Source organism: Mus caroli, unplaced genomic scaffold (genome assembly GCF_978045245.1).
Source record: "Mus caroli unplaced genomic scaffold, Mus_caroli_1 scaffold_8, whole genome shotgun sequence".
Classification (NCBI taxonomy): domain Eukaryota; kingdom Metazoa; phylum Chordata; class Mammalia; order Rodentia; family Muridae; genus Mus; species Mus caroli.
This window is the reverse complement of record NW_028227263.1, coordinates 6,632,894-6,657,500: the sequence shown is the minus strand read 5'-3', so window position 1 is coordinate 6,657,500 and position 24,607 is coordinate 6,632,894. Positions and strand designations below refer to the sequence as shown.

General features: G+C 47.1%; 1 protein-coding gene across 14 annotated transcripts in view; it reads left to right on the top strand.

The window, feature by feature from the left end:
• The first annotated feature begins 13,039 nt into the window (after positions 1-13,039).
• Positions 13,040-24,607, top strand: part of Jakmip3 (Janus kinase and microtubule interacting protein 3) — a 94,257-nt gene continuing 82,689 nt past the window's right edge. For 6 of the 14 annotated variants that reach the window (XM_085841201.1, XM_085841200.1, XM_085841203.1 and 3 more), the window contains exon 1: positions 13,043-13,548. The gene's annotated coding sequence lies outside the window, so the exon portion shown is untranslated. Of the gene's footprint in view, positions 13,549-24,607 lie in introns of all 14 variants that reach the window. The other 8 variants (XM_085841197.1, XM_085841204.1, XM_029479037.2 and 5 more) reach the window with 4 other exon arrangements.

The following is a 24,607-nucleotide window of genomic DNA, read 5'->3' as shown; positions in this document are numbered from 1 at the left end:
GACTGTGTGCATGTGCACATGTGAAGGTTGATATCAGTATCTCCCTAAATTCATCTCTACTTTTTGAGGCAGGGGCCTGGTGGTGGCGGCGCACACTTTTAGTCCCAGCACTCAGGTAGAGGGTGATGAATCTCTGAGTTTGAATCCAGACTGATCTACAGAGTGAGTTCCAGGACAGCCAGGGCTATGCAGAGAAACCCTGCCTTGAGAAAAACAAAAAACAATCAATCAATTTTCTGGGGTAGGGTCTCTGGAGCTCACTGATTTTACTAAGTTGGCTGGCCAGCAAGCCTTGGGGTCCTTCTATTCCTGCCTCGAAGTTGACTGTTGTAGAGCTAGCCACTGGCACTCAGGCTGTTCCTTCTGTCTCCCCTTGAGCTCTTCAACAGCTGTGAAAGTTAGCCTCTTACCTGAGAAATAGAGAGCAAGACTTTCACAAGAATGCTTTTCTTCTTCTTCTTCTTCTTCTTCTTCTTCTTCTTCTTCTTCTTCTTCTTCTTCTTCTTCTTCTTCTTCTTCTTCTTCTTTCTTCTTCTTCTCCTCTTCTTCCTCCTCCTCCTCCTTCTCTTCTAGACAGGGTTTCACTGTGTAGCCCTGGCTGTCCTGGAGTTTTCTTTGTAGACCAGGCCTGCCTCTGCCTCCCAAGTGCTGGGATTAAAGGCGTGCACCCCTCTCCCCAGCTGAGCCCTTTGGCTCTTGGTTGTCAGACAAACCAGTTCACCACCAAAGGACTCTAGACCCTTCTCAGCAACCTCACAGACAGCCTGAGAGAGGCTGGAACAGGTATGAAGTGGGCTGTCCCTGTACCTATGATGAATGTCCTCCCCGAGTGACACACAGAGCACACACTGGGTTATGTTTTGGTGCCTTGTGTGGAGAGAGCATCAGCAGCATTTGAGAAGTGACATGAGCAATTAAAGTGCCACCTTTCTCCCTGAGCAGTACGGGGTGCTGGATGCCAGTCAGCTTTCCCAGAATGCCTGGCGACTGCAATGGAACCTAAAGGAGGAAAAAGAGATGGTGGCAAAGCACAGCCGTCCTCCATGTGCCAGCAGAGCCAGCTGGCAGGGTCTGAGCCTGGACGCTGCCTCAAGCCTCAGCTTTAATTAATGCCTGCCTGCGTGTGCCGTGTCCCTGCCTGACCTTTCTGTTTCTCTCTGATTGACATCTTAAACCTTTTGTGTGAACTTGGGGGACTTTGTCAGCAGAAGTCTACCATTGGTGTCCTGGTTTTGACTTCTCTCCCACCAAAGGTTGCATGGCTTCAGCCCGATAACCAGGCTTCCCTCCATGGGAACTGTGTGGGTGTCAAACCCCAATTTCCCTATCAGGTTCAAAGACCCTGAGGAGAAATTTTAGCCCCACCTGTACACTGGAATCTGACAGGGAACAATGCCATTCCAAATCAATTTTCAAGGTGTTGTTGACCCTGATCTACCTGGGTACCACTGGTGCTGCCCTTGTCTGTCTGCCTGCCTGTCTGCCTGTCTGCTCTTACCAGTTGACTACAAACTTGTCATTATGTCTGGGTGAGGTTTCTGTTCCTATGATGTTCAGCTTACAAGGAAGAAAGGCTTATTTTGGTTCAGGATTGTAGAGGCCGTGACTAACTTCCAGGGTCACTATGTCAAAGATGGCCTGGTACAGCATAGCACAGGAGGCTGCTCATCTAGTGGTGGTCAGTAAGGCACTGCAGTCCCAGTGTCCTCTTCAATGCACACCCTTTAACCGAGCATCCTCTGCTAGAGCCTACCTTTTAAAGGTTCTACCACTTTCCAGACCTTCAAACTTGGTCTTTGGAGAATATTCATTCAAGACACAGTGGTGCTCATGGCTTAAAGTCTGACTCCACAGACTAAAATCTGGGCACAGCCTGGCCTTGTTCACAGCGGGTAGTGAGCTTTGGGCACCTCCTCTTGCCTTGCTGAATCCTGCTTTCTCAACACCTTGATCTTTTCCCCAGCTCAGGCTGTGAGGCTTGAATAAGGAAGGTGCCCAGAGCCGGGTGCTTGGAAGTGGTAGATACCTCATGTCTCAAAGGCTCTTGCAGCTTACTGCTTACACATTGTCCATGAACCAGACAGAAGCCTTTGAAATGCACATGTCTAATAACCTTGGCATTGAGGGAAGCCCCAGAGGGTGAGTCTCACAATGGAGAAGGGGCATCAGGCTCTTTAGAAGGATGTGGGAGGTATGAATCTTCCTGCCCCTGCCATGGACTTTCAGTGCTTGGAAAACATCCTTGCTCCTGAGTTTAAAGGCACAGAACCGCCTGCCTTGCCTGGCCTGCATGCTCTGTCCTCACAGTAGTGATGAGGGGGCTGACAAAGCTTTTGAAAGAACAAAGCAATTCTTCCTCAGACTCAACACATGAAGCCTCAAATCAGACTCTGCCTGCTGCTGTCTGGGCTGCTAGGTGTCTCAGGTAAACAGGGCTCATCAGAGTGGACTGCTGTTGCAAGTAGGACTCACACGATACTTTACTAACACTTAGGATGTGGGAGTAGACGTTTCCCTGAAGGCAAGCTGCCTCTTCAGGGTGTGGCAGTGTCTTCTATAGTTCCTGTGGCTACAGACTGTGATGTGAACAAATGCCTGCATCATCCACACTGAATTTAGCACACAAGGAGGATTTATGCCTCCTGTAAGTTGGGAACTTGGTCACAACATGCCTATAGAGTCAATAGCAAGTGAGTGTCCTCAGCTGGTTTGTAGCAGGTGGACATAGGTAACAGGCCGACCCTCGGAAGCTTGCAAATGAGGAGATCACAAAGCATTGGAAGTAGGGGCTGCAGAGAGCAGAGGGGCTTCTGTCCATGGGTCGGTCTTGGATTAGGTTAGCATTAGGTAGCTGGATGGGGAGGAGCTTCCCACAGGATTGGTTTAGGGTTGGGGGACTAGTACAGGGCAGAGAGTTTCCCACAGGGTAGACAGGGACTCATGCCCTATTTCCCTTGCAGTTCTGGAACTGCCTCCTACATCCTAGGTGTCTTTGTATAAAAGCAACAAAACGCAAGCATGCAGCATATACTCACAAGGTTTTCCTAATGAAAGTTCATTGGTTCCATGTTCTTTTAGCAGGTTGAGGATGTAGTTGCTGGCCCTGAGTACCTAGGTTATTTTCCTACAGCCCACTCTTTTGTTTTCTTCTTAAACATTTAAAATTGGGGGCTGGAGAGATGGCCCAGTTGTTAAGAGCACTGTCTTCTCTTCCAAAGGACCTGGGTTCAATTCCCAGCACCTACATGGCAACTCACAACTGTCTATAACTCCAGCTTGAGGGGATCGGATACCTTCACACCAATGTATATAAAATAAAGTTCTAAGTCCAGAATAAATCATTAAAATCATTTAGAATTATATTTATTTTTTTGTCGAGTACAGCATGTGTACAGAAGTTAGAGGTCACTGTGGGGGTCGGTTCTCTCCTTCTAACACCCGAGTCCCAGGATGGATTCATATTCGTATGTTTGGTAGCAGGTATCTTTACCCACTGAGCCATTTTACCAGCCCTTAGAACTTGTTTTCTTCATCACTATTTCAACTATGGCACCTCTTGCATAGATCCTCCTATCAACTATGCCCTTGGTGGCCACTAGTTCCACCGTAGGTAGGTGTTGAATACCAGAGATAGGTGCATCCCAGGCCCAACATCAACAGCACACCCAAGAAAGTATGACAAATATTCTTTCAGAATTCTACTCAGAATGCCAAAATCTGCTCTAAGTCCAGAATCCCAAGTTGGGCTCCAGACTTCCACCCTGGATTCCAGACTCTCATCTTGGGTTCCAAACTCCTACTGTGAGTTCCAGACTCCCACCCTGAGATCCAGACTTTGTCCTGGGTTCCAGGCTCCTTCTGTGGGTTCCAGAGTCCCACCATAAGTTCCAGACTCTCACTGTGGGCTCCAAACTACCCTCCCACGTTCCAGTCATCCACCTTGAAATCCAGACTCTTTGTCCTGGGTTTCAGACTCCCAATGTGGGTTCCAGATTCTCACCCAGGGTTCTAGACTCCCACTGTGGTTTCCAGAACCCCACTCTGGGGTCCAGACACTTTGCTCTGGGTTCCAGTTTCCCACTGTGGATTCCAGATTCTCCTTCCTGGGTTCTAGACTCCCATTTAGACTCCCACTTCTGTCTTTCAGATTCCTTCTTTAGCTTCCAGAATCATTTTGGGGAATTCTTCACCAGCCCCTGACCACAGACAAAAACTGTCAGCCTGTATTCCACCAGGTTTCTCTCCTCCTCCTCACTGGAATTTGAGACCAGGCTTGTAGTGTTTTAGAAAAGGATCCCAGGAATCAGGGATAGGCACTACCACTTCAGGGAGGGAGAGTAGGCTACCCACAGGGTATGTGGTGGGGGTACTATTATTTGGCTCCTACTATTGGATGCATTTTGGATATAATCCCCTAGCAACAAAAGCATGTAGAATAAAGCTCACAGTTGCTAGCTCCAGAAAGGGAAGGGGAGTGCAGAACGCCCCCTCCTGACCTTGCTGGCAGGACATTGTTTATGTATGCCTTTTGTGAAGGAAACTGCTTCTAGAGTGCTGAGCAGGTCCTGGGCCACATCCAAGTGGCAGCAAAGCTAGAACCTGGAGTGTTCAGGGATACAGGGTCAAGGGCTCTGCTGTCAGGCTTGGACAGAGGATGCTCAGAACATACACAGCCTTTCAGTTGGTACCAGGACTGCTGGCTGAGACCTAGTGCAGAGCACACAGGTGAACCCAGCATACAGCCAAAGCCAGAAGACCAGCAGTTGTGATATGGCAGCTACTGCTTGTGCAATTTTGCTTTGCCTTTCACAGCCCCACATAAGGTCACCTCCTCCCTTCCAGTGTGGTGGGAATGTGGGGCCCTCAGTACTGGGCACTCTGGCTGAAGGCAGCAGCTGTACCCCATATTAACCCACGTGAAAGCGGCACCATCCTCTCCTCTGCTCCGCCAGCATGAATGCTGTGCATTCTCTGCTATGGTTTGCATGACATATGCCGATTAGCAGCCAGCACAATGGGGCTGTGTTCACTTTGCCTACTGAGTACAAGTCAGAGAGAGGACCTGGCACCAACTCTCCTCAGGGCCAGATTGGTGTTTTGTGAGATGCTTAGCACTCTTTCCTACGAGTGTGTGCTGGTCCACATGTCTCCTGGGCACTGCTCAGGTCTACAGGCTCCCAGAGATGGGTATGCATGGTACTCTATTGGTATGTCACTGGAACCTGTGTGTGCCACTGTCTCCAGAGTGAACGCAGGTCAGGCCTTGGAGCCTAGCTAGTACAGAAGACTGGTCAGTGACTGTGTGTGTGTGTGCGCTCTTGCATGCTCTCTAGTGCTCTCATGCATGCACGTACTCACCTATCACACAGTGCCGTGGGAAGGAATGCATCAGTGGTGGGAGATCACATTTCTCTGAATGGATGGCACTATTGAAAATGTGTATTTTAGGGGACTGGAGAGATGGTTCAGTGATTAAGTGCACTAACTGTTCCTCCAGAGGTCCTGAGTTCAATTCCCAACAACCACCTGGTGGCTCACAACCATCCATCTGACTCCTTCTTCTGGAGTGTCTGAAGACAGCTACAGTGTACTTATATATAATCAATCAATCAATCAACAAATATTTAAAAAAAAAGAAAATGTGTATTTTAGGTTTCAGAGTCCCAGTTGTGATTCACTGGCCACCCCTTCCAAGCTTGTGTTATCCATTCCTCAGCACAACTCCCAAGGTTTAGAGGGCCTTCAGGGCTGAGCATGGCAGAGGACCATTGCTGGGCAACCACATCCTTATGCTCTGGGACTGTTGGGTGGTCCTGACTTATGTAACCCTGGGCAGTCAGTCACAGCGATGACAAAGTAGTCAGCTACACACCCATACTGGAACCTTCTTTGGGTTTTGCTGGTGTGAAAAAAAAAGCTTTTCTCCCTCCTAAACTTTGCTTCTTCTCTGGGAGGTCCCATGCCAGCTCCTCTGTTGCCAGTGCCCAGTGGGCATGGTGGGGACATCACTATGGTGCAATTGGTGGCACTGGCCGCCACCGGCCTTAGTTCTCTAGCTGAGGATAATGTTGTTTGTGGAGAAGTCAAGCTTTGCTGTGTTTCTGTGGATGTGGGAAGGGACTCTGACATGCCAGCATCCACCTATTTCTACATAAAGTATTTAACATTGTGACCGTGGCCACAGTGAGGAGACAACCCTGACCATGTGTGAAAGTGGAGGTCAGTACTGGACCTACTACTCCCGTGTTCCAAATTCCACCTCTACAATGACAGCTGATATTGAGCCAGCTGAGGATGCCCCAGTCTCAAGTCCCACACTGAAGCCATTGCAGAGCTCCCAAGTGCCCTCAGGAGAATCTGGCAGCTGTTAGTTTGCAAGTTCCATAGACTGTTGCAGAGGCCCTATCCACTCACAGTGGAGGTGGGTGACAGAGTGGTGGCCTGAGCTACCCAGACTGCAAGCCACCCACCACTGTCATCAGCTGCAGCGACTCGGTAGCCAGGCAGCTAGGGAAAAGGCTTATTTGAACCCTGAGGGATGCTGGGAGATTGCCCATGTCTTAACCTCTTGGGGTCAGAGTACAGGTGCTACTTTATAAAGCCAATAGAATTGCTGACCCCTGCTATGCGCTCCTTCACCAGCTCTTACGATGCTGAGCTTAAATGCCACTGAATTTGGCTCTACCCCAGGGTTCCAGAGGGAGGGAAGGAAGTGGAGAAACAGATAAGGAAGAGAGAAAGGGAGGGGCCAGTTTGGGCCTCAGAAATAGGAACCCTGGACTAAAATCCCAAGAGCCACGGGTGCAGCTGCTGAGGCCAGTGGCACATCTCCTTTTCCATCCCAAGTGTATTTTCTTACCATTCATAGGCAGGAGTGAGAGGCAAACTCTACTGTAAGAAGCTGCAATTTAGACCCTGCTCAGTGCTCAACCCTACCCCCACCAGCTACCTGATGTGAGATCGGATTAAAAACTCTCATTAAGCCCCAAGAAAAACTTACCTGTCACCACCAGCTCTGTGCAGAAGCATTTTAGGGAGACCATGAAGTGCCAGGCCTTTCCTTCCTCACACTTGAGGCTTGGCTTGAAACTTTTCAGTGTGGAGGCAATGGTGAGATGTGTCTGGGTGGTACCCTAGTCAGGAGAGATAGTGAGCATGCAGAAAACAACACAAAGGTTCTAATATATATAAAGAAAGGAGTTCCGTAAATGGCAGCATCCATTCATGATGACAAAACACAAACATTTAGCAAATTCAGAATGCAGATGAGCTCTTGAACCCAATGAAAGGAACCCAGTGGCTCCTGCAGCCAACATGGGAGACCACTGGGAATTTCTCAAGTCAGAACAGTAAGAGGCTCTCTTACTGTTCTCAACTATTATTGGTACTTCTCTAAGGTGACACAACCCTTTCCAACATAGGTAGGAAAATCAAAAGTAGAATTGGGAGGGAGAAAATAGTTATCATTCCTATGTGATATCATCTATGCAGAAGACATGAGTATGGAACAAACTTTCAGAGCTTCTTATTGGCTTATTAACTTCTAGTCCAAGGTCAATATCACAAGGATCACTGGCATTTTAGTGAAGGTTCTCTAGAATAGCAGAGACAATGGAATATATGTATATGATGTATATGTATAGAGTTTATTAAATCCTCTTTAAAATCATCATCATAATAATAACAGCTAAATCACACCCAAGCTGCTGAGAAGCCTGGAGGCCGAATGCCTCAACAACTACACAATAGTTGTCTCTCACTGGGGCAACAACCATTAGACACTCAGTCTACAAGTCAGGTTCCTTAGTTGTAGTCTGGTGCCAGGAGCCTGAAAGGTTCCTGAAGATCAGCAGACTCCTAATCCACGACAGAAGCTTGGACATGCTGGCATTGTACACAGGGAAGAACCTGGCGGCAGCAGCATCAGGGCAGATTCACTCAGGAGCAAGAGTGGGGCCGAGGTAGCAACAGGGTGGGTGACCCTTCTTTTGACACACCATTTTCAACTGGGCTGCTACAGAGGGGCCATCCATAATCAGGCTGAGGTTTCCCACCTCAATCCAGGCAATTGGGACAGTTCTTCAGGTCAGGATCCCTATTCAAATGATTCTAATTTTCACCATAAGTAGCAAGCTGACATTTAAACCAGCCACAATAGCTGGCATTATCTGCACCACTTTCTTGCTACTTATGGTGAGAAACAGTGTATGTCTTCCATATGGTTCCAAATGTTAGGCACCTGGTTACTTGCATCTGAAGTCAGGTGCAACCTTTTGGATAAAATTACATATATAACTTAAGTAATACGCTGGTTAGTGTTAATTGTCAATTTGATAGAATCCCAGAATCACCCAGAGGCTGGGCCTCTGGCATGCATGTGGATAGCTTACACTCATTGCGGTGGGAAGATCTGCCCAGTGTGAGCAGTGCTTGGGTGGAGAGCCTGCACTGAATGAAGAGCAGAGAGGGAGCCATGCATTCATTGCTCTCTGTGCCGGATGGTGGATGCACTATGACTAAGTCCTGCCACCCTGACCCTTCATGACACTCTTGAATTGTGAGCCAGAATGGACCCTTTCTCTCTTAAGTTGCTTTTGTCAGATTTTTAACCACAGCTACATGAAAAGAAACTAGGCAAGAAAAACAGTGTGTGTGTGTGTGTGTGTGTGTGTGTGTGTGTGTGTGTGTGTTGCTAGGGATCAAACCAAGGGCCTTGTGCAATCTGGATAGGCACTCTACCACCAAATCACATCCCAATACAACTTTACTGAAAGACATTTAAAAACCTCCAGACGGAAGGCGAGTGATACTATGATGACGTACAAGAAGACGATGTTGGTTTCTTTTCAGTGACTCTTTAACCTCTGGACAGTCCCAAAGTCCAAACAGGACTTCACTGAATGTGGCAAGTTGGCTCAGAGATGTTATGTCTGAATAAGAAGGCAGACGATATGAGCTTTCCAGACTCCAGGCCCTTGTCCAGCATTAGAGAGGTAACGCTGGTGGCTATGCCAGTAACAGAGGCCAGCATGCTATGAGGTGACTACAGTCAAGTGAGAATCACCAGGCTAGCAGACATAGGAAGACCACAGGTGGAAATCAAAACTAAAAGTCCTTCCGAAGAATTACTAGAGAACAGGCCATGGAGGTACAGGATTTTAATCCCAGCACTAGGGAGGCAGAGCTCTGTGAGTTCAAGGCCAGCCTGGTCTACAAAAAAACAACCTCCTTAAAAGACCTTTTACTTTACAAAGTAAAGATTTCTTAAGCAATAAATATAATAAACATAATAAAACATAGAAGAAAAGGTGAACAAAATGATTAAGGTCCCTGTAGAGAGAAAGCAATCTAAAAACCGAGAGAAAAACTAATGACAATTTTGCCACCAAGAGTTAATAGCCAAGGAAGCCTCGTTTAAGGAATCGAAGGACAATTACTCCCACAGAGACAGAGGATGAAGGAAGGGACCCGTGAGCCATGTGCACAGAGGCCTGAGCAGCCAGCAAGCACAGCTAACATGGCTCTCATTGGTCATTAGGGAAAGCAAGTCATATCGAGTCAGTGCGGCCAGCGTGGAGAATGGCCAGGCACAGCGAGGAGGCAGTTTACCACAACTGACCACCACTTTGGAGACTTCTGTGTTTAGCAAAGCCAAGATTCCTTTTCCCCTTTGCCAGCCACCCCTTCCTCCAACCTGCTTCAAAGACAACTGAGCAGGTGTGTGTGAGATCCATACCAGAGTTTCATGGTAGCACCACTTATAAAAATACAAAAATGGAAACTGCCCAACTCCTCATCAGTAGAGAGGAGGGTGGAAAATTCAGTGATACAATTTTGTTTTTATATCTGTGGGAATACAGTGGAGACAAATGAAGATCTACACGCCCCAGTGTGGATAAACGTCGACAGCACGATGCCAGACGAGAGGCTCAACAGAGTATAACATCTCTTATGCTGTGTTCCACAACCCATGAAGAAGCAATAACAGGACGGTCATGAATATAGATTTGTGAAGTAAAAGTACAAAGCCACCCGTGGGAGAGTGGAAGTAGGTCACACGAGCAAGTGCTGTGTGAGGTGTGACCAGGGATGGGACACAGGAGCCCACTAGAGGGGCAGTGAGGTTCAGGAGAGGCAGGGGCCAGAAGTCCACTCAGCCTTAGTAGGTAGGGAAACAGAAAGAAGAGTGGACTTGCGGGGAGGACAGGTCATCTGGGCTTTATGGGTCTGAGACACACCTGAAAGGCCAGGGGGAGGATGTACGGAGCTGGGTTGTCAGTGGTGAGGTGGCTGGTGGCTGGGTGTGGGAATCACTGAGGAGCCAAGTTCTGAGGAGAACAGGTGACAGTGACCCCTAGAGGGAAGGGAGGATGAGGGAAGCCTGGCAGAGGTTAGTCTAGGGCTGATGGGTGACCAGAGAGATGACACAAGAACCCCTAGGGGATCACATTTGCCCAGGTACTGTGACCTGAGTGACTGTAATTTGAAGTTCCAGTCCTGAGATTGCAGCCTCAGGGCCCACTTCTGTTAGCCTGTTGAGACCATTTTGGGGGCTTGGCCACTCTGGGGGCTGGGCCATCCTGGGGGCTGAGCCCTGGATCTGACAGCTGGAAAGACTTCTGCAGGAGGTCCAGAAAGAATTGCTGGGGTTTTTTGTTTATTTGTTTGTTTGTTTTTCTTATTTACTCCTTTATTTTCCAAATTCTCTAACATGAGTAGATTTATTTATTTTTTTAAATTATGTGTGTGTCCGTGTACATGAGAGTAATTGTAAGCTGCCCAGCGTGGGTACTGGAAACGGAAAACGGGTTCTCTGCAATCAGAGAACATGCTCTTGATTGCTGAGCCATCTCCCTAGACCCCAAAGAATTTTTTTTTTTAAAGTTAGGGTCTCACTGTTTCACCCTGGCTGTCCCAGACCTTACTTTGTAGTCCAGGTTGATTTCAGACTCATAGCCATCCATCTGCTTTTGCCTCCTCTTTGAGCAATGAGTATATTTTATTTTTATAGTTAGGAAATATATATTCTTTAAACCAGCTAACTTCTACTGATGGGTTATGCCTTAGTGTGGCAGACTCTGCGCCTTCTACTCCCACTTAGCCTGGGGACCCCGGAAGGATGCTGTCGATTTTTGAGGCCCAGGTAAGGACAGCCTTTGAAGAACATATTTGCCGAAGTAACAAATGAATACATCTACTTAACACATTTGCATCATATGTTTGTTATAAAGTAAGAACAGACTTTTCTGACTAATAATACATATTCATTGTCTTAAAATGCATGTAATTCAGAAATACAAAATGCAGGATGTCAACTTATCCATCACTTAGAGGTAAAGCCTCTGAGTGCATGCGTGTTCAGACTTTTAAAAAATGTGGGTTCCAGGGATCAGACTCAGGTTTAGGGCTTATTCTGAGCTGTGTCCACAGCCCATACTTTTTGTTTGTCTGTGAATGCTATGTGACTGATGTGAGGAGCCTGTGCAAAGGCACTCATGTACTCATGCAAGTGCATACACACACACACACACACACACACACACACACACACACACGTACACTGTGCTTACTTTTTTCTTTCTCACCATCCTGGGACTTGAGCCTGGGGCCCACCGTGTGGTGGATATGTGGATACATGTAGAGATCTTTTAAAAACTTGGGAGCAATAAAAGCTGTTTCTGCCTTACCTGCTGGCAGCACAGACATACGCACTTGTGGATGGTACCATTTACACACTAATTTACACACTAGTGGTCACCTTTTGTTGTTGAGGTGGATTCTTTCTCCACTGTTGAACCTTGAGGTTGCTTCCAATTTCCTGCTCTTGTATTATTGGAAACACTGCTATAATCCTCTTCAAATGAGTCATATTTAGTTCCTAGAACACTGCATGGCTCAGGTTGTAACTGAGTGGATTGTAGAATCAAACAAATCCTGTGGATATTCTAATAGTCGCCAGCCCCTGACAGGGAGGAAAGAGGCCACCCTCTAGGTGGGTGCTGGGACTCAGGGTGGTCCCACTCTGTTGATGTCCTAGCCATGACCCATCTTGTGCTACAGCACAGGGGGTGGTTGAGACCCGGACCTCAGTCTCCCCATCTCAATGACACACTGATTGGTTGTGAGGTTGAGGGCAGGTGGCTCGACCTAAGTTCCCCCAGCTGTGGAAGGGCAACGACAGCAGCTGTGGGGCTGCTGTGACTGGCAGGTGACATGGGACAACAAGGAGTGTGTGACAGCATCTGCTCAGAGCGTTACTGTTGTGGCCACAAACTGGCCATTTGCTCCAACAGATCATAACCCCCAGACCCAGGCAGACAGCAGATCTCAGGCCTCCTGCCTTAGTATGCTATAGTCTCATCATTAGCAGTCTTCTCTGTGGAGTGTAACGCCTGCTGCTTTAGGGACATGACTTGGGGGCCTGACTAGAAGAGGCTAGTGGGGGGAAAGGCTAGGGCCCTGAGGGTGGGCCAGGACTGGTGGGAGCAAAGTGGGGATGCAGGGTCCCTTGTTAGCTCTGCAGAACCAGGCCTGGATGCCCAGATTTTTTTTTTTTTTTTGGTTTTTCGAGACAGGGTTTCTCTGTGTAGCCTTGGCTGTCCTGGCACTCACTTTGTAGACCAGGCTGGCCTCGAACTCAGAAATCCGCCTGCCTCTGCCTCCCGAGTGCTGGGATTAAAGGCGTGTGCCACCACACCCGGCTTTGGATGCCCAGATTTAAACTGGATCTAGACTCGGCTACAGACGCAGTTCTTTTCCTGGTGGTTAAGTCCTGGCAGGGCAGCTAGGGTTACTTTGTTTCTTTCCCAGTTCAACCAAGCCAGATGGAGCTAGAGTGCCCTCCTGCTGTTGGGGGAACTCAGGAGGCCCCCCACTTTCTAAGTATCTGTTTTTCAGGGCCAGCTGACTTCCCAAGAGTCACTCAGACCATAGTGCTCTACCTATGTGTCCTTCAGAGTGAAAATATCCTTCTTCGTGGAAACTTAGTATTATGCTAGTGACCTTACAGTGACATAAAATCCCTATGGGGATTCAGTATCCCAGAGGAAAAGAGGAGTGGAATGTATACAGAAGCAGCTTGTGACAGGGAACCACTCCCCAGCTCTGCCTTCCACTCCCTACCCTCCTGTTTATGCAAGGACCTGTCTAGATCCTCTCAACAGCCAGCATTCATCCCTTGGCTGTGCAGCTCAGAGCAGTCAGGATCCGCCGGGGCTGTACAGTGCCAGAGCCTCCCCAGTTGTAGTCATCCTGAACCCCGGGGCCTCCACATCCATTGAGTGAGCCCAGGGTACCAAGAGAAGCCTCTGTGTTCAGGGAGAGCTCCAGCCATGCTGGCTGCAGGGCTCCAGCTTAGAAACGGCTGAAGAAGTGGTTCCTCCCCCTGGATGTAGTCACAGCGTGGTAAATTCCATCTGAAAAATAAAAGCAGAGCTCTTTGCTGAGTCATAGGAGCTTCAGAGCTGATTCGCAGAAGCCGGGCAAACAGAGCAAGCCACAGCATCTAAATGAGAGCCGGGCAGAGAGCAGAACCCAAGGCTTGAGAGTGTAAGTATGTGTTCCGAGTAAAGCAAAGGTTTTGTTATTTTTCCATCCAGGCTAGAGCTTGCCTCTCTAGGTTTATTCTGTTTGGATTCTCTGCTGTATTTAGAATGCATATATATATATATATATATATATATATATATATATATATATGCTAAAAGTTAGCAGTGTGGCATTCTGAGTGTGCAGTGGACATGTAGAGGAGCATGCTCCAGGTCTGTTTTCATAGGCACACTCATGTGTGCACTTGGGGGGGTGGCTGGACCTGTTTCTCACATAGTGCTCCTTTAAAACATGGCTGTCTATTTGATTGACTGTGCAGGCAGAGCCTTGTTCCTGGCAGCTGGGATGGGTGGAGGATCTGGGTGGCAACTTTGTTTGGTTCCATGATGACAAAAATCCCATGAACAGAGCCTCTGGAAACTCCGGGCACAGCCTGGGAGCCTCCACTGCCTTCCCTTTCCCCATGAATGGGGTGATGCACTGGGCTTGCCTCTTGTTCTCTTGAGTGGTTTTGGCTTCAGCCCTCATCTTCTGCCTGCCCTCTGATTGGAGGGTGTCTTCTCTCAAAACGTATGAATCAACTTCTAAGCAGGGCACTAGGGGAAGCAGCAGCTTGTATCAAGAGATGTTCTTCTGTTATCTGAAAGAGGAGCCATCATCGTTCCAGGGTGCATCAAGAGATGTTCTTCTGTTATCTGAAAGAGGAGCCATCATCGTTCCAGGGTGTCTCAGTCTCTCCAGTTGCTCAGAGAAAACCCAGCGTTGACTGGGGCTGGCAGGGCCACAGCGGAAAGATTGCAGGTAACTGGCAATAACTAAGTCATCCTACTGATACCACGAGGCATCTGAGCAGCCGTGAACCCGCCGCACACACCGGCTACTTTTACAGGCCATCACCTGTCATTTTGATGTTGGTTTGCTAATGGAGAAGGTGTTGCAGACAGGCGGGTTGGAGACTCAAAACTTCCTGGATTGCAGCCTTTGAGTAGATGAGCACCAGCATGCTGCCCTCATCCCCTAGGTAACAGAGAGAGGCTGAGCATCAGGTGCCGTGAGGAGCACAAACTGAATCCTCCATCTACACCCCAGCATCCAGCGCTGCTTGCCTTGCCTTGGAAGGATACTTTATCAAACACTTGACTAGATCAAAGGTGGCACCCTGCTTGCTCTGCACTGGGGTTCCCCTGGAAGACCCCAGGAGCTGCACCAGGACAGCTAGACTGTGCGACAGCTTGAGAACTGTGTTCAAGGCTGTCTGTGTTGTCATTCTGCTGGTGTCTTAGGACTGGGGTGACATGAGAGTCATGTCAGCAACGCAGAGCTGGAGAGGCTAGCCTCGGAGGAGCTCCATTCTATGTCTGGTGGTTCAGGCCAGCTTTGTAAGAAGGGGTTCACTCAAGGAGAAGGCTGAAGCACATGGCCCTAACCTCTGTTGATATGAGGTAACTTCTGCTTCAGCTGGGCAAATGGGATGTTTAACCCAATAAAAGAGAAATCCTGTCCAAGGTTATGTTTTTCCAAGGTTGTGAACTTATTATGATTCTCTTGGGGCTGGAGAGATGGCTCAGCGGTTAAGAGCACTGGTTACTTTTGCAAAGATCCTGAGTTCAATTCACAGCAACCACATGATGGCTCACAACCATCTATGATAAGGTCTGATGCCCTCTTCTGGGATGCAAGTATACATGATGCAGATAGAGCATTCATATCTATCTATCTATCTATCTATCTATCTATCTATCTATCTATCTATCTATCTATCTATATGTGTGTGTGTATATGTATATATATACATACACACATATACATATATATAATAAAGATTTATTATATATATATATAAAATAAAGATTTATTTTATATATATATATTAAATAAATCTTTAAAAAAAATTCTCGCTGGGCCAAGGGCCAAGGTATGGTGGTGTGTGCCTTTCATTTCAGCACTCAGGAGACAGGGGCAGGTGGATCTCTGAGTTTGAAGCCAGCCTGGTACATTGAAAATTACATAGAAAGTTCTGAGCCATCCAGGGCTACCCAGTGAGACCCTGTTTGGTATTTTTGTTTGTTTGCAAGTTGAAATGCTTCCTGAGCCAAGAGTGGAGACGGGAGTGTCTCAGTTACTTTTTCTGTCACTGTAACACTACCCCAACCAAAGCATCTATGGGAGGAAGGCTTACTTTGTCTCTCAGTTCCAAAGTGCACCACAGTGGGCGCTTGCGGCCCCTGGTCAGAACGCACCTGCAGTAAGTCGTCAAAGAACAGTGTAGACTGGGACGCCCTGCCTAGGGGAGCATCCTACTCACAGTTACGATGGATCTTCCCACCTCGGTTGGCATAATCAAAATGATCCCTTCCAGAGGGCTTTGTCTCCCGGGTGACTCTCAAGACTGTCAGGTTGACAATGAACATTAGCCAGCCCAGCACACCTGTGAGTCCAGCACTCGGGAGACTGAGGCAGGAGGATGGCTGACAGTTCCTGGCCAGCCTACAAAATGAGACTGTCTCAAAACAAAGCATCATCAACAACAAAACTAAATTTCTTATGAGCCATTGCTTTAAAAATGTAATTTCTTATGCTTGTGCGTGCACGTGTGTGCGTGTGTGCGTGTGTGTGTGTGTGTGTGTGTGTGTGTGTGTGTGTGCGCACGCCTGTGTGTCCACACCATGGTAGGTGTGTGTGTGGAAGTCAGAGGACACCTTTGAGGAGTAGGTTGCTTCTACCTTTAGGTGAGATCCAGGGATCAAACTCAGGTCTCCAGGCTTGTACAGCAAGTACCTCTACCCCACTGAGGCATCCCGCCTGCCCCGAATCTTCTTATACACCCTCACCTTGCCTTCTGGTAGTGGTTGGCTTTGACCCCCAAGGAATTCGAGGGTTTGAAGTCTCCACTAGAAATCTGTGTGAACACACAACCACGAAACAGCCCAACCAGCAGGGTCTGTGCTGTGAAGGAACCTGGTGCCCGTGTGGTGCTCACACTTCCGGTCCGCACCATCATCTACTCTTCGTTCAGCTGAAATCCAGGGTCACCTTGGCTTCAGGAGGAGAGTTAGAGGTGGCAAAGCCTTCGTGTGCTTCCCTCCCTTCACAGAGCCCCCCCAGTGACCTTCAAGGGCCCTTGCTGAACTCTCTCACGGAAAAGAGATAAGACTGGGGTAGTTCCTGAAGTTCAAGGGCATGTTTGAAGTGGCTTCCCATGATCGCACAGTGCTAACCCTGAGTGCTAACCTTAGGTTTCTGTGGTTGGCTTCCAGCAGTGCCAGTTGGCAAATCCTACTACAGTTTATTAAAAAGTACTCTTGGCAGTAGGGTCGATTTTGTTGCTTGCTCTATATCTTTGACTTCAGAGCAGGAAGGAAATGACATCAAGGACAGAGGCCCTACCTGGGACATTAAAGTAAGAAAGGAGAACTGGGTTGGGAAGCTAGTCACCAGTCACCGGAACGTTCCCAGGTCGTCTCTTCTGTTCATGCATTCGCAAGGGTCTTCTCCTGTCTTCCGACCCCCTCCTCTCCCTCCTCTCTCCTCTTCTCCCTTCACCCCCGCCCCCTTCTCTCTGCCCATCCTCCACAGAGCCTTGCTAAGCATTCCAGGATGGTTTAGAACTTGTTATCTCTGCCTCAGCTTCCCGAGTGCTGGGATTACTGCATTACCATCTCGATTTAGGTTCCCACAATGTTTTTGTCCTAAGCAATCTTTTCCTGGTCCAGCATCCTGGTGATGCTACCTGTTTTCATCTTCACATGTGCATCCATCTAGGTGGTCTCTCATGGTCACAGAGTGGTGTGTGCTTTGTCCTGGAGATGTATATGGTCTGAGCATGATGAAAAGGCTACTTTTTTCATTAAATTTATAGTAGGTACTCATTTTTTTTTTTTGTGACAAAGTAACTGGCCTTAAAGCAGTTAAGGAAAGAAACTGAGCTCGTTTTAGCTTAAGGTTTAAAGAGAGGGTCTGGTCCATCATGGCAGGGAAAAAATAGCAACATGAGAGGGAGAGTCAGGTCATTCAGTCAGGAAGCAGAGAGGCGCATGGTGGTGAACAGCTGCTTTCTCCTTCTTTAACACTCTCCTCTGGGACTCCATTCTATAGGTCAGTGCTACCTACATTCAATGGTGGGTCCTCCTGCTCCATTTATACCTCTGGAAACTCTCTCATAAACACTTAGAGGTGTTGCTCCTACAAGACTCCAAATCCTACCAAGTTGACAAGACTAACCATCGGAGGTCTTTTAAGCCTTTCATCATAAATCCACTGATAGTATGAGTATGACATAGTATGAGGACATTTCTCCTTCCTTCTTTCCTTCCTTCCTTCCCTCCCTCCCTCCCTCCCTCCCTCCCTCCCTCCCTCCCTCCCTCCCTCCCTCCCTCCCTCCCTCCCTCCCTTCCTTCCTTCCTTCCTTCCTTCCTTCCTTCCTTCCTTCCCCTGTTCTCTCTCTCCCTCTCCTTCTCCCTCCATCCCTCTCCATCTGTACCCCAGTCCTCATGCAAAACCACACCACTATGGTTGCTATAACTTTATTGTAAATTTGAAATCAGATAGAAATTTCTAAGTCTAAATTGGCCCTTTGCTTTCCAGAAGTGCTTGGGTAATTTCGATGCCTCTTTGCCTACATTTTTAGTGAGAAGCAGGTTGTTTGGGGATTTTTACTGGCACTCTTCTCAATCTACATTGTATTTTGGAAAACAACAGCTTAGCCTCATCAAGTTCCTCAGTCCATGAGCATGGCTTGTTTCTCTGTGCACTCCAGGGTTCTTTAATGTCCTCTCATGAATGCCTTCCTAGCTCCAAGTACACAAACATTAGCTATATTTATACCTAAGATTTCCTTTTATTTTGATGCAATAGTGTATGGAATTGGCTTGAGGTAAAATTGTTACTGTAATGCAGAAATACAGTAGTAAACAGAATTGATAAACATTTTATCTTTCTCTTTGACCTGCTATCATTTAAACTTTCCAAATTCACATGTGTGTTCCTGGTAGACTCTTTAGTCCTTATATGTAGATGATCACGCCCTGGGGATTACCCAGGGGTCTTTATCTCCATTTTGCACAGCCTTTAGCACTCTCCCCCTCCTCCCGTGCAATTCTGAGCAGAAGTATTAAGGAGAGAGGCTTTTGTATTGGTTTCTGTTCTAGAGAGAAAAAAATAACTTCAAATGGGCTGTTAGCTATAGTCTTTACCACGCTTTTACTTATTTGTTTGTTTGTTTGTTTGTTTGCTTGTTTGCTTGCTTGCTTGTTCCATTGAGGGGCCGTGCACACACACCAAGGTGCACATGGGAAGTCAGGAGGTAACTTGCAGGAGCTGGGTCTCTCTTTCTACCATGTGGGTCCCTGCTGGAACTCAGGTGGCAAGGTTTGGTGGGAGGTGCCTTCACCCTCTGAGTCACCTCAAAGCACAGCCACAGTTATTAAGTAGCTGCCATTTATCAAGCCAGGGATGGCTTCTTTCACTCTTCATTTGCTGGATTTTTTTTAAAAAAAGATTTATTTAATATTATATATAAGTATACTGTAGCTAACTCCAGACACACCAGAAGAGGGTGTCAGATCTCATTATGGGTGGTTGGGAGTCACCATGTGGTTGGTGGGATTTGAACTCAGAACCTTTGGAAGAGCAGTCAGTGCTCTTACCCACTGAACCATCTCGCCAGCTTTTCTTTTCTTTTCTTTTCTTTTCTTTTCTTTTCTTTTCTTTTCTTTTCTCTTCTCTTCTCTTCTCTTCTCTTCTCTTCTCTTCTCTTCTCTTCTCTTCTCTTCTCTTCTTCTTTTTTGTGGATTATTTAGAATGTTTTCAGAGACTTCTAAAACATTCCTAAATCTTAAGCAGAAGCAGTTATTCTCATCATTAATTCAGTTCTCTCTCTCTCTCTCTCTCTGGCTTCCATATATGCACATGAATTCTCTCTCTCTCCCTCTCTCTCTCTCTCTCTCTCTCTCCCCCCTCTGTGTGTGTGTGTGTTAGCTGGAATTAGAACCTATCATCTCGTTCATAATATGTGTATTAAACAAATGATCTACCACTGAGCCATACACTCATTTCTATTAGATATTTTTGAGACAGAGTTTTGCATGTTGCTCAGGCTTGCAATGTTCTTTTCTCAGCTCCCCTCTTGAGTTCTGGAAGCATAAGTGTGCACCATCACAATCAGCCTCATATATATGTATATATTTGAGGCAGCATTTCATGTTGACCAGGATAGCCTTGAACTTCTGATCTTTCTGACTCCATCTTCCAAGCATTGGAATTAGAGATCCATATGAGACCTGTGCGGGGCTTGTGCATGCTAGGCAGGAACTCCACCAACTGGTCTTTGTTTTACTGTGTGTTTGTTTTTCTTTGTTTGACCGTGTGTTTATATTTTTACTTATTTTTGTAGCAGGGTCTTTTTAGGCATCCCTGGCTGTTCTGAAATCTGCTCTATAGACCAGGCAGATCATAGATCAAAGGTGTGCACCACCGCTGCCACCGCTGCCCGGCTGGTTTATTTTATTTATTTTATTTTTTTTTATTTTTTTAATTTTTTTGTTTTTTTTGAGACAGGGTTTCTCTGTATAGTCCTGGCTGTCCTGGAACTCACTTTGTAGACCAGGCTGGCCTCGAACTCAGAAATCCACCTGCCTCTGCCTCCCGAGTGCTGGGATTAAAGGCGTGCGCCACCACGCCCGGCTATTTTATTTTTATGTGCAAGCAAGTGACCTTCACCACTTGTGTAGGTGAATGTCACACATAGGTGGGTGCCCATGGGGGCCAGAGGAAGAGATTGTTGAATCTCCTGGATCTTAGCGAGCTTCTTTACATGGGTTCTTGGAACCAAACTCCAGCCCTCTGAAAGCAGCAAAGGTTCTTCCCACTGACCCATCTCTCTAGCCGCCTCATCACAATTTTTACAATCAATTTTACTTCTCTTTTCTGTAAACTATCCTATCTGGAAGTGTGTCTAGCGATATGGGTTGTTTCCCCCACTGCTAGTAACATACTGCCGATACTTCCCTGTGCATTCCTGCAAGCCTAGTCCCCACTGTTATCAGCCTCCTAATTACACTGCACATCTATAATAAAGATACGTAGTGTGGAAGTTATTGATCTTTCCCGTGTGAATCCCTTTCATCTTGTTTAAGCCTGGAAAGGCTCTTCTCTCCAGAGCTTTGATGAATGCTCACTCTCACTTGGTTCCAACAGCTTTCATGCTTTGATATCTTCCCCGCCCTCAGTTCTCTTTAATCCACTTGGAGTTTTGCAGTAGGAAAATAATAGCGGTGGGGTTATTTTCCTCTCCCATCAGCCAGCCAGCCCTCTCCATGTTATAGACAATGTCTCTTGTTTTCCCATTGTCTAGTGTCTTAGTTGGGTTCCTTTGGCTGTGATGAAACACCATGACCAAAAGCAACGTAGGAGGGAAGGGTTTGTTTCACTCACAGTTCCATAGAACAGTCCATCATCAGAAGCAGTGACAGTAAGAGCTCAAACAGGGCAGGGACCTGGAGTGGGAGCTGATGCAGAGGCCACGGGGTGCTGCTTACTGGCTTGCTCATCATGGCTTGCTCAGCCTGCTTTCTTATAGAAGCCAGGACCACCAGCCCAGGGATTTTACCACTCACAATGGGCTGGACCTTCTCCCATAAATCACTAAGAAAATGCCCTACAGCCAGATTTTATAGAGGCATTTTCTCAGTCAAAGTTCCCTCCTTTCAAGTGACTCTAGCTTATGTCAAGTTGACATAAAACTAGCCAGTACAGCTAACATATCCTATGTTTACATAGAAGGTAGGGTCTATTCCAGGACCCTGTGCTCTTTTTCAATCATCTGGGCATTAATGAGGTTCCCCCAACCCCTGAGATAGCAAACTTGCATTATTTAGAATAAAGTAATTACCTTTCCCCCCCATTAGAACAGTTGTTTCCTTTATAGGACTATATAAAGCATGTCTTTTTCAAGACCTCCAGAGAGATTGTTTTCTGTTGCTAACATACATGTTGTGGTTTCTGGGCCCCTCCGAAGTCTGAGTACTAAACCACAGCAAACCAAATTGCTCTCGGCATGCTGGTCTATGTTCAGCAGGCTGCAGAGTTAGGCAAGCACAGAGCTAGGATAGACCTGAGGGAGTGAGTGCAGGCCTTGCACGCAGAAATGGCCTAAATGCTGTTCCCAGTCTGTTCTGTTATCTTCCCTATCCCATCAATTCCTGCATCTTTACACCAGTGACCTGCTGCTTGAGGGACTGGATACTGGGGGTGGTTTGCAGATGGCTCTGTACAATGTGTGATGCCACCTACAGGGGACAGCTGTATCACCACACAAACCTGCTCCTGCCACTAATGCCTGTACTCATTTTCTATTGCTGTGGCGAACTGTTGCATGTGATTATAGCGTAAAGTAAGGCAGTGTGCGTGTTAGAGCCCAAAGCTGGCACACCAGGGTCATCCACTGTGCTAGAGAGCTGCTGTCCTGGAGGCTCTGCATCTCTTTCCTCGATCAGTGAATTAGTTCCTGATGGTATCCGGACTGATGTCCACATGTTTGTCCTGGAACAGGCCCTGCCTTCTATGTAAGCATAGAATGTGCTAGCTGTGCTAGCTAGTTTTATGTCAACTTGACAACTGTGGTTTTAGGTCTGAAAGATGTTCATTTAAGCACGCGTGCCAATAGTTAACTGCGTGCTTCCCAAGATAGAACCTGAGTTGATAGATTTGACAATTTATGTACAAACGAGAGTAAAGATGGTGTTGTGGGACACTCATAAATACCACCGCTTAAGCTTTTAATTGCTGAGATGCATATAAGATAGAATTTATCATCACAATTCATAATCGCATCATTCAGGGTATTTAATAGATCCATTCTGCTATGCTGCTTGTCTCCAGGGCCTTTTCACCTTGGAAAACTGAAACATCTTCTGGCCAGTTCTGCAATGCGGTCTCACTCTCTGTCCAGTACCTCCCCTGAGTGAATTCCCATGCACAGTGTCTTTTTATGGTGGCTTATTTCACCCAGCACAGTGTCTTCAAGCCCATCCATGTTTTGACACATGCTATCATTTTTTCCTTTCTAAGGTTGAGTAACTGTTGTAGTTCATATGAAAAGTGTCCTTTACAGGCTCGTGTGTTTGAACATTGGGCCCCAGTTGGTAGCTATGATCTGGAAGACCATGGAAGCAGCATAAAGTAGAGGCTTTCTGGAGGCAGTAGGTCAGTGGGTCGGTGGGTCAGTGGGTCAGTAGGAGCAGGCTTTAAGACTTAACTGTTCAGTCCTACTAGCTGTACTCTTTGTGACCATGTGACCAGCCACCTCTCACATCTGCCAGGATACCTTCCCTGCCCGTATCTCTTCTCTGAATCAGAAGAAACCCATTATTAAGTTGTTTTATGTCACAACACCAAGAGAAGTAACGACTACAGTGACATTCCTGCTCACCTGTGAACCACCACAGCTCGCCTGTAGATGGGTTCTCTGGCGGCATCCACCTTTGGGCTGTTATGAGTTATGCCACTATACATTAGGGTGTACAGAGATCTCTTCAAGATCCTACTTTCAGTCCTCCTGAGTGTGTGCCCAGAAGCGGAGTTTCCAGGGACCCACAGCAATTCTATTTTTAATTTTGTAGGAAACTCCAGGCTGCACTCCGTAGCAGTCGCACCATTTACATTGGCATCAGTAATGCACAAGGTGCCAATTCCCCACGTCCTTCCCTGCACTAACTTATTTTCGACAGCATTCATCCTAATTAGTGGCATCAGGTGGCACCTCTTGGTGGTTTTGCTGATCTCTCCATGTACCTGATGACTGTTGGCTCTCTTCGTTAGAGGGGTATCTGTTCAAGTTCTTTACCCACTTAAGTAAGATGATGTGCTTTCTCACTGTGCTATGGGAACCACCCGCATGCCGTGGCTCTCAACCTCCTGAGGTCCATGATCTGCCAGTGCTCACTCTCCTCCTGTGGGCCTTTTCACTCTTTGATGCGTGGAAGGTTTTGGTCTAGTCCAATTTCTCTACTTTTCTCTGCTTTAGCGTCAGAGAACTAATCACTAACTCCAAAGGTCATGAAGCCTCTGTCCTACATTATCCTCTGAGACAATGTAGTGGATCCTCAACTTTCCTAATGACGCAACCCTTTAATGCAGTTCCTCATGGTGTGGTGACCCCTCCCACAACCGTAAAATTATTTTGGTTGCTACTTTATAAGTGTATTTTTCCTACTGTTATGAATCTTAATGTAAATAATTGTTTTCTGGTGGTAACCCCACGGAAGGGTCTTTTGACCTCCTCATGGGATCACGGCCCACAGGCTGAGAACCTCTGGTCTAGGAGTTTTGTGGGTTTGCCTTGAAGACTCGAGACTCGATCTGCTTTTTATACAGGGGAGGCTAGGGTCCAGCCAGGTGAACTGTTCTGCGCCTGCGGCTGCAGGTTCCTCAGTCCTGTGAGTTGGAAAGGCTCCCCAGTCTCTGCTGAGTGATGTAGGTGCCCTTGTCAAAAGGCTTTGCTTTTGTGCTGCATGCAGAAAAGCTAGTGCACAATCAGTGTCTGGTTAAAAGCCCACACACTAGAGGGTTCCATTCTGTCATATGTTTACTTAATCCTATACTACTTGTTTTTTGTTTTTTTGTTTTTTTTGAGAGAGAGAGAGAGAGAGAGAGAGAGAGAGAGAGAGAGAGAATTCATGTGCATATATGGAAGCCAGAGAGCAACTTTTTGGGAAGTGGTCAATACTTCTTTCCCACTTTGCTTTGAAGCAGACTCTCTCCTGTTTCTGTTACCATGAAGTGCACTCCAGATGAGCTGCCCATGATTCTCCTGTCTCTGCCTCCCATCTTACCCGGGGATTAGAAACACAGGCCACTAGATCTACACTTTGTCATGGATTCTGGGGATCCAACTGAGGTTGTCAGGCTTGGGTAGCTGGCATCTTTACCAACTGAGCCATCTCCTGGGACAGGCCACCCAGTGTTTATTATAAGGCTTGGTCATAAGTTTGAAGGCCCTCCTCCTTTGCTCTGTGTAACCTTAGAGGCATGTGCCAGTACTTGGTTAGGGACCTCTTAAGGG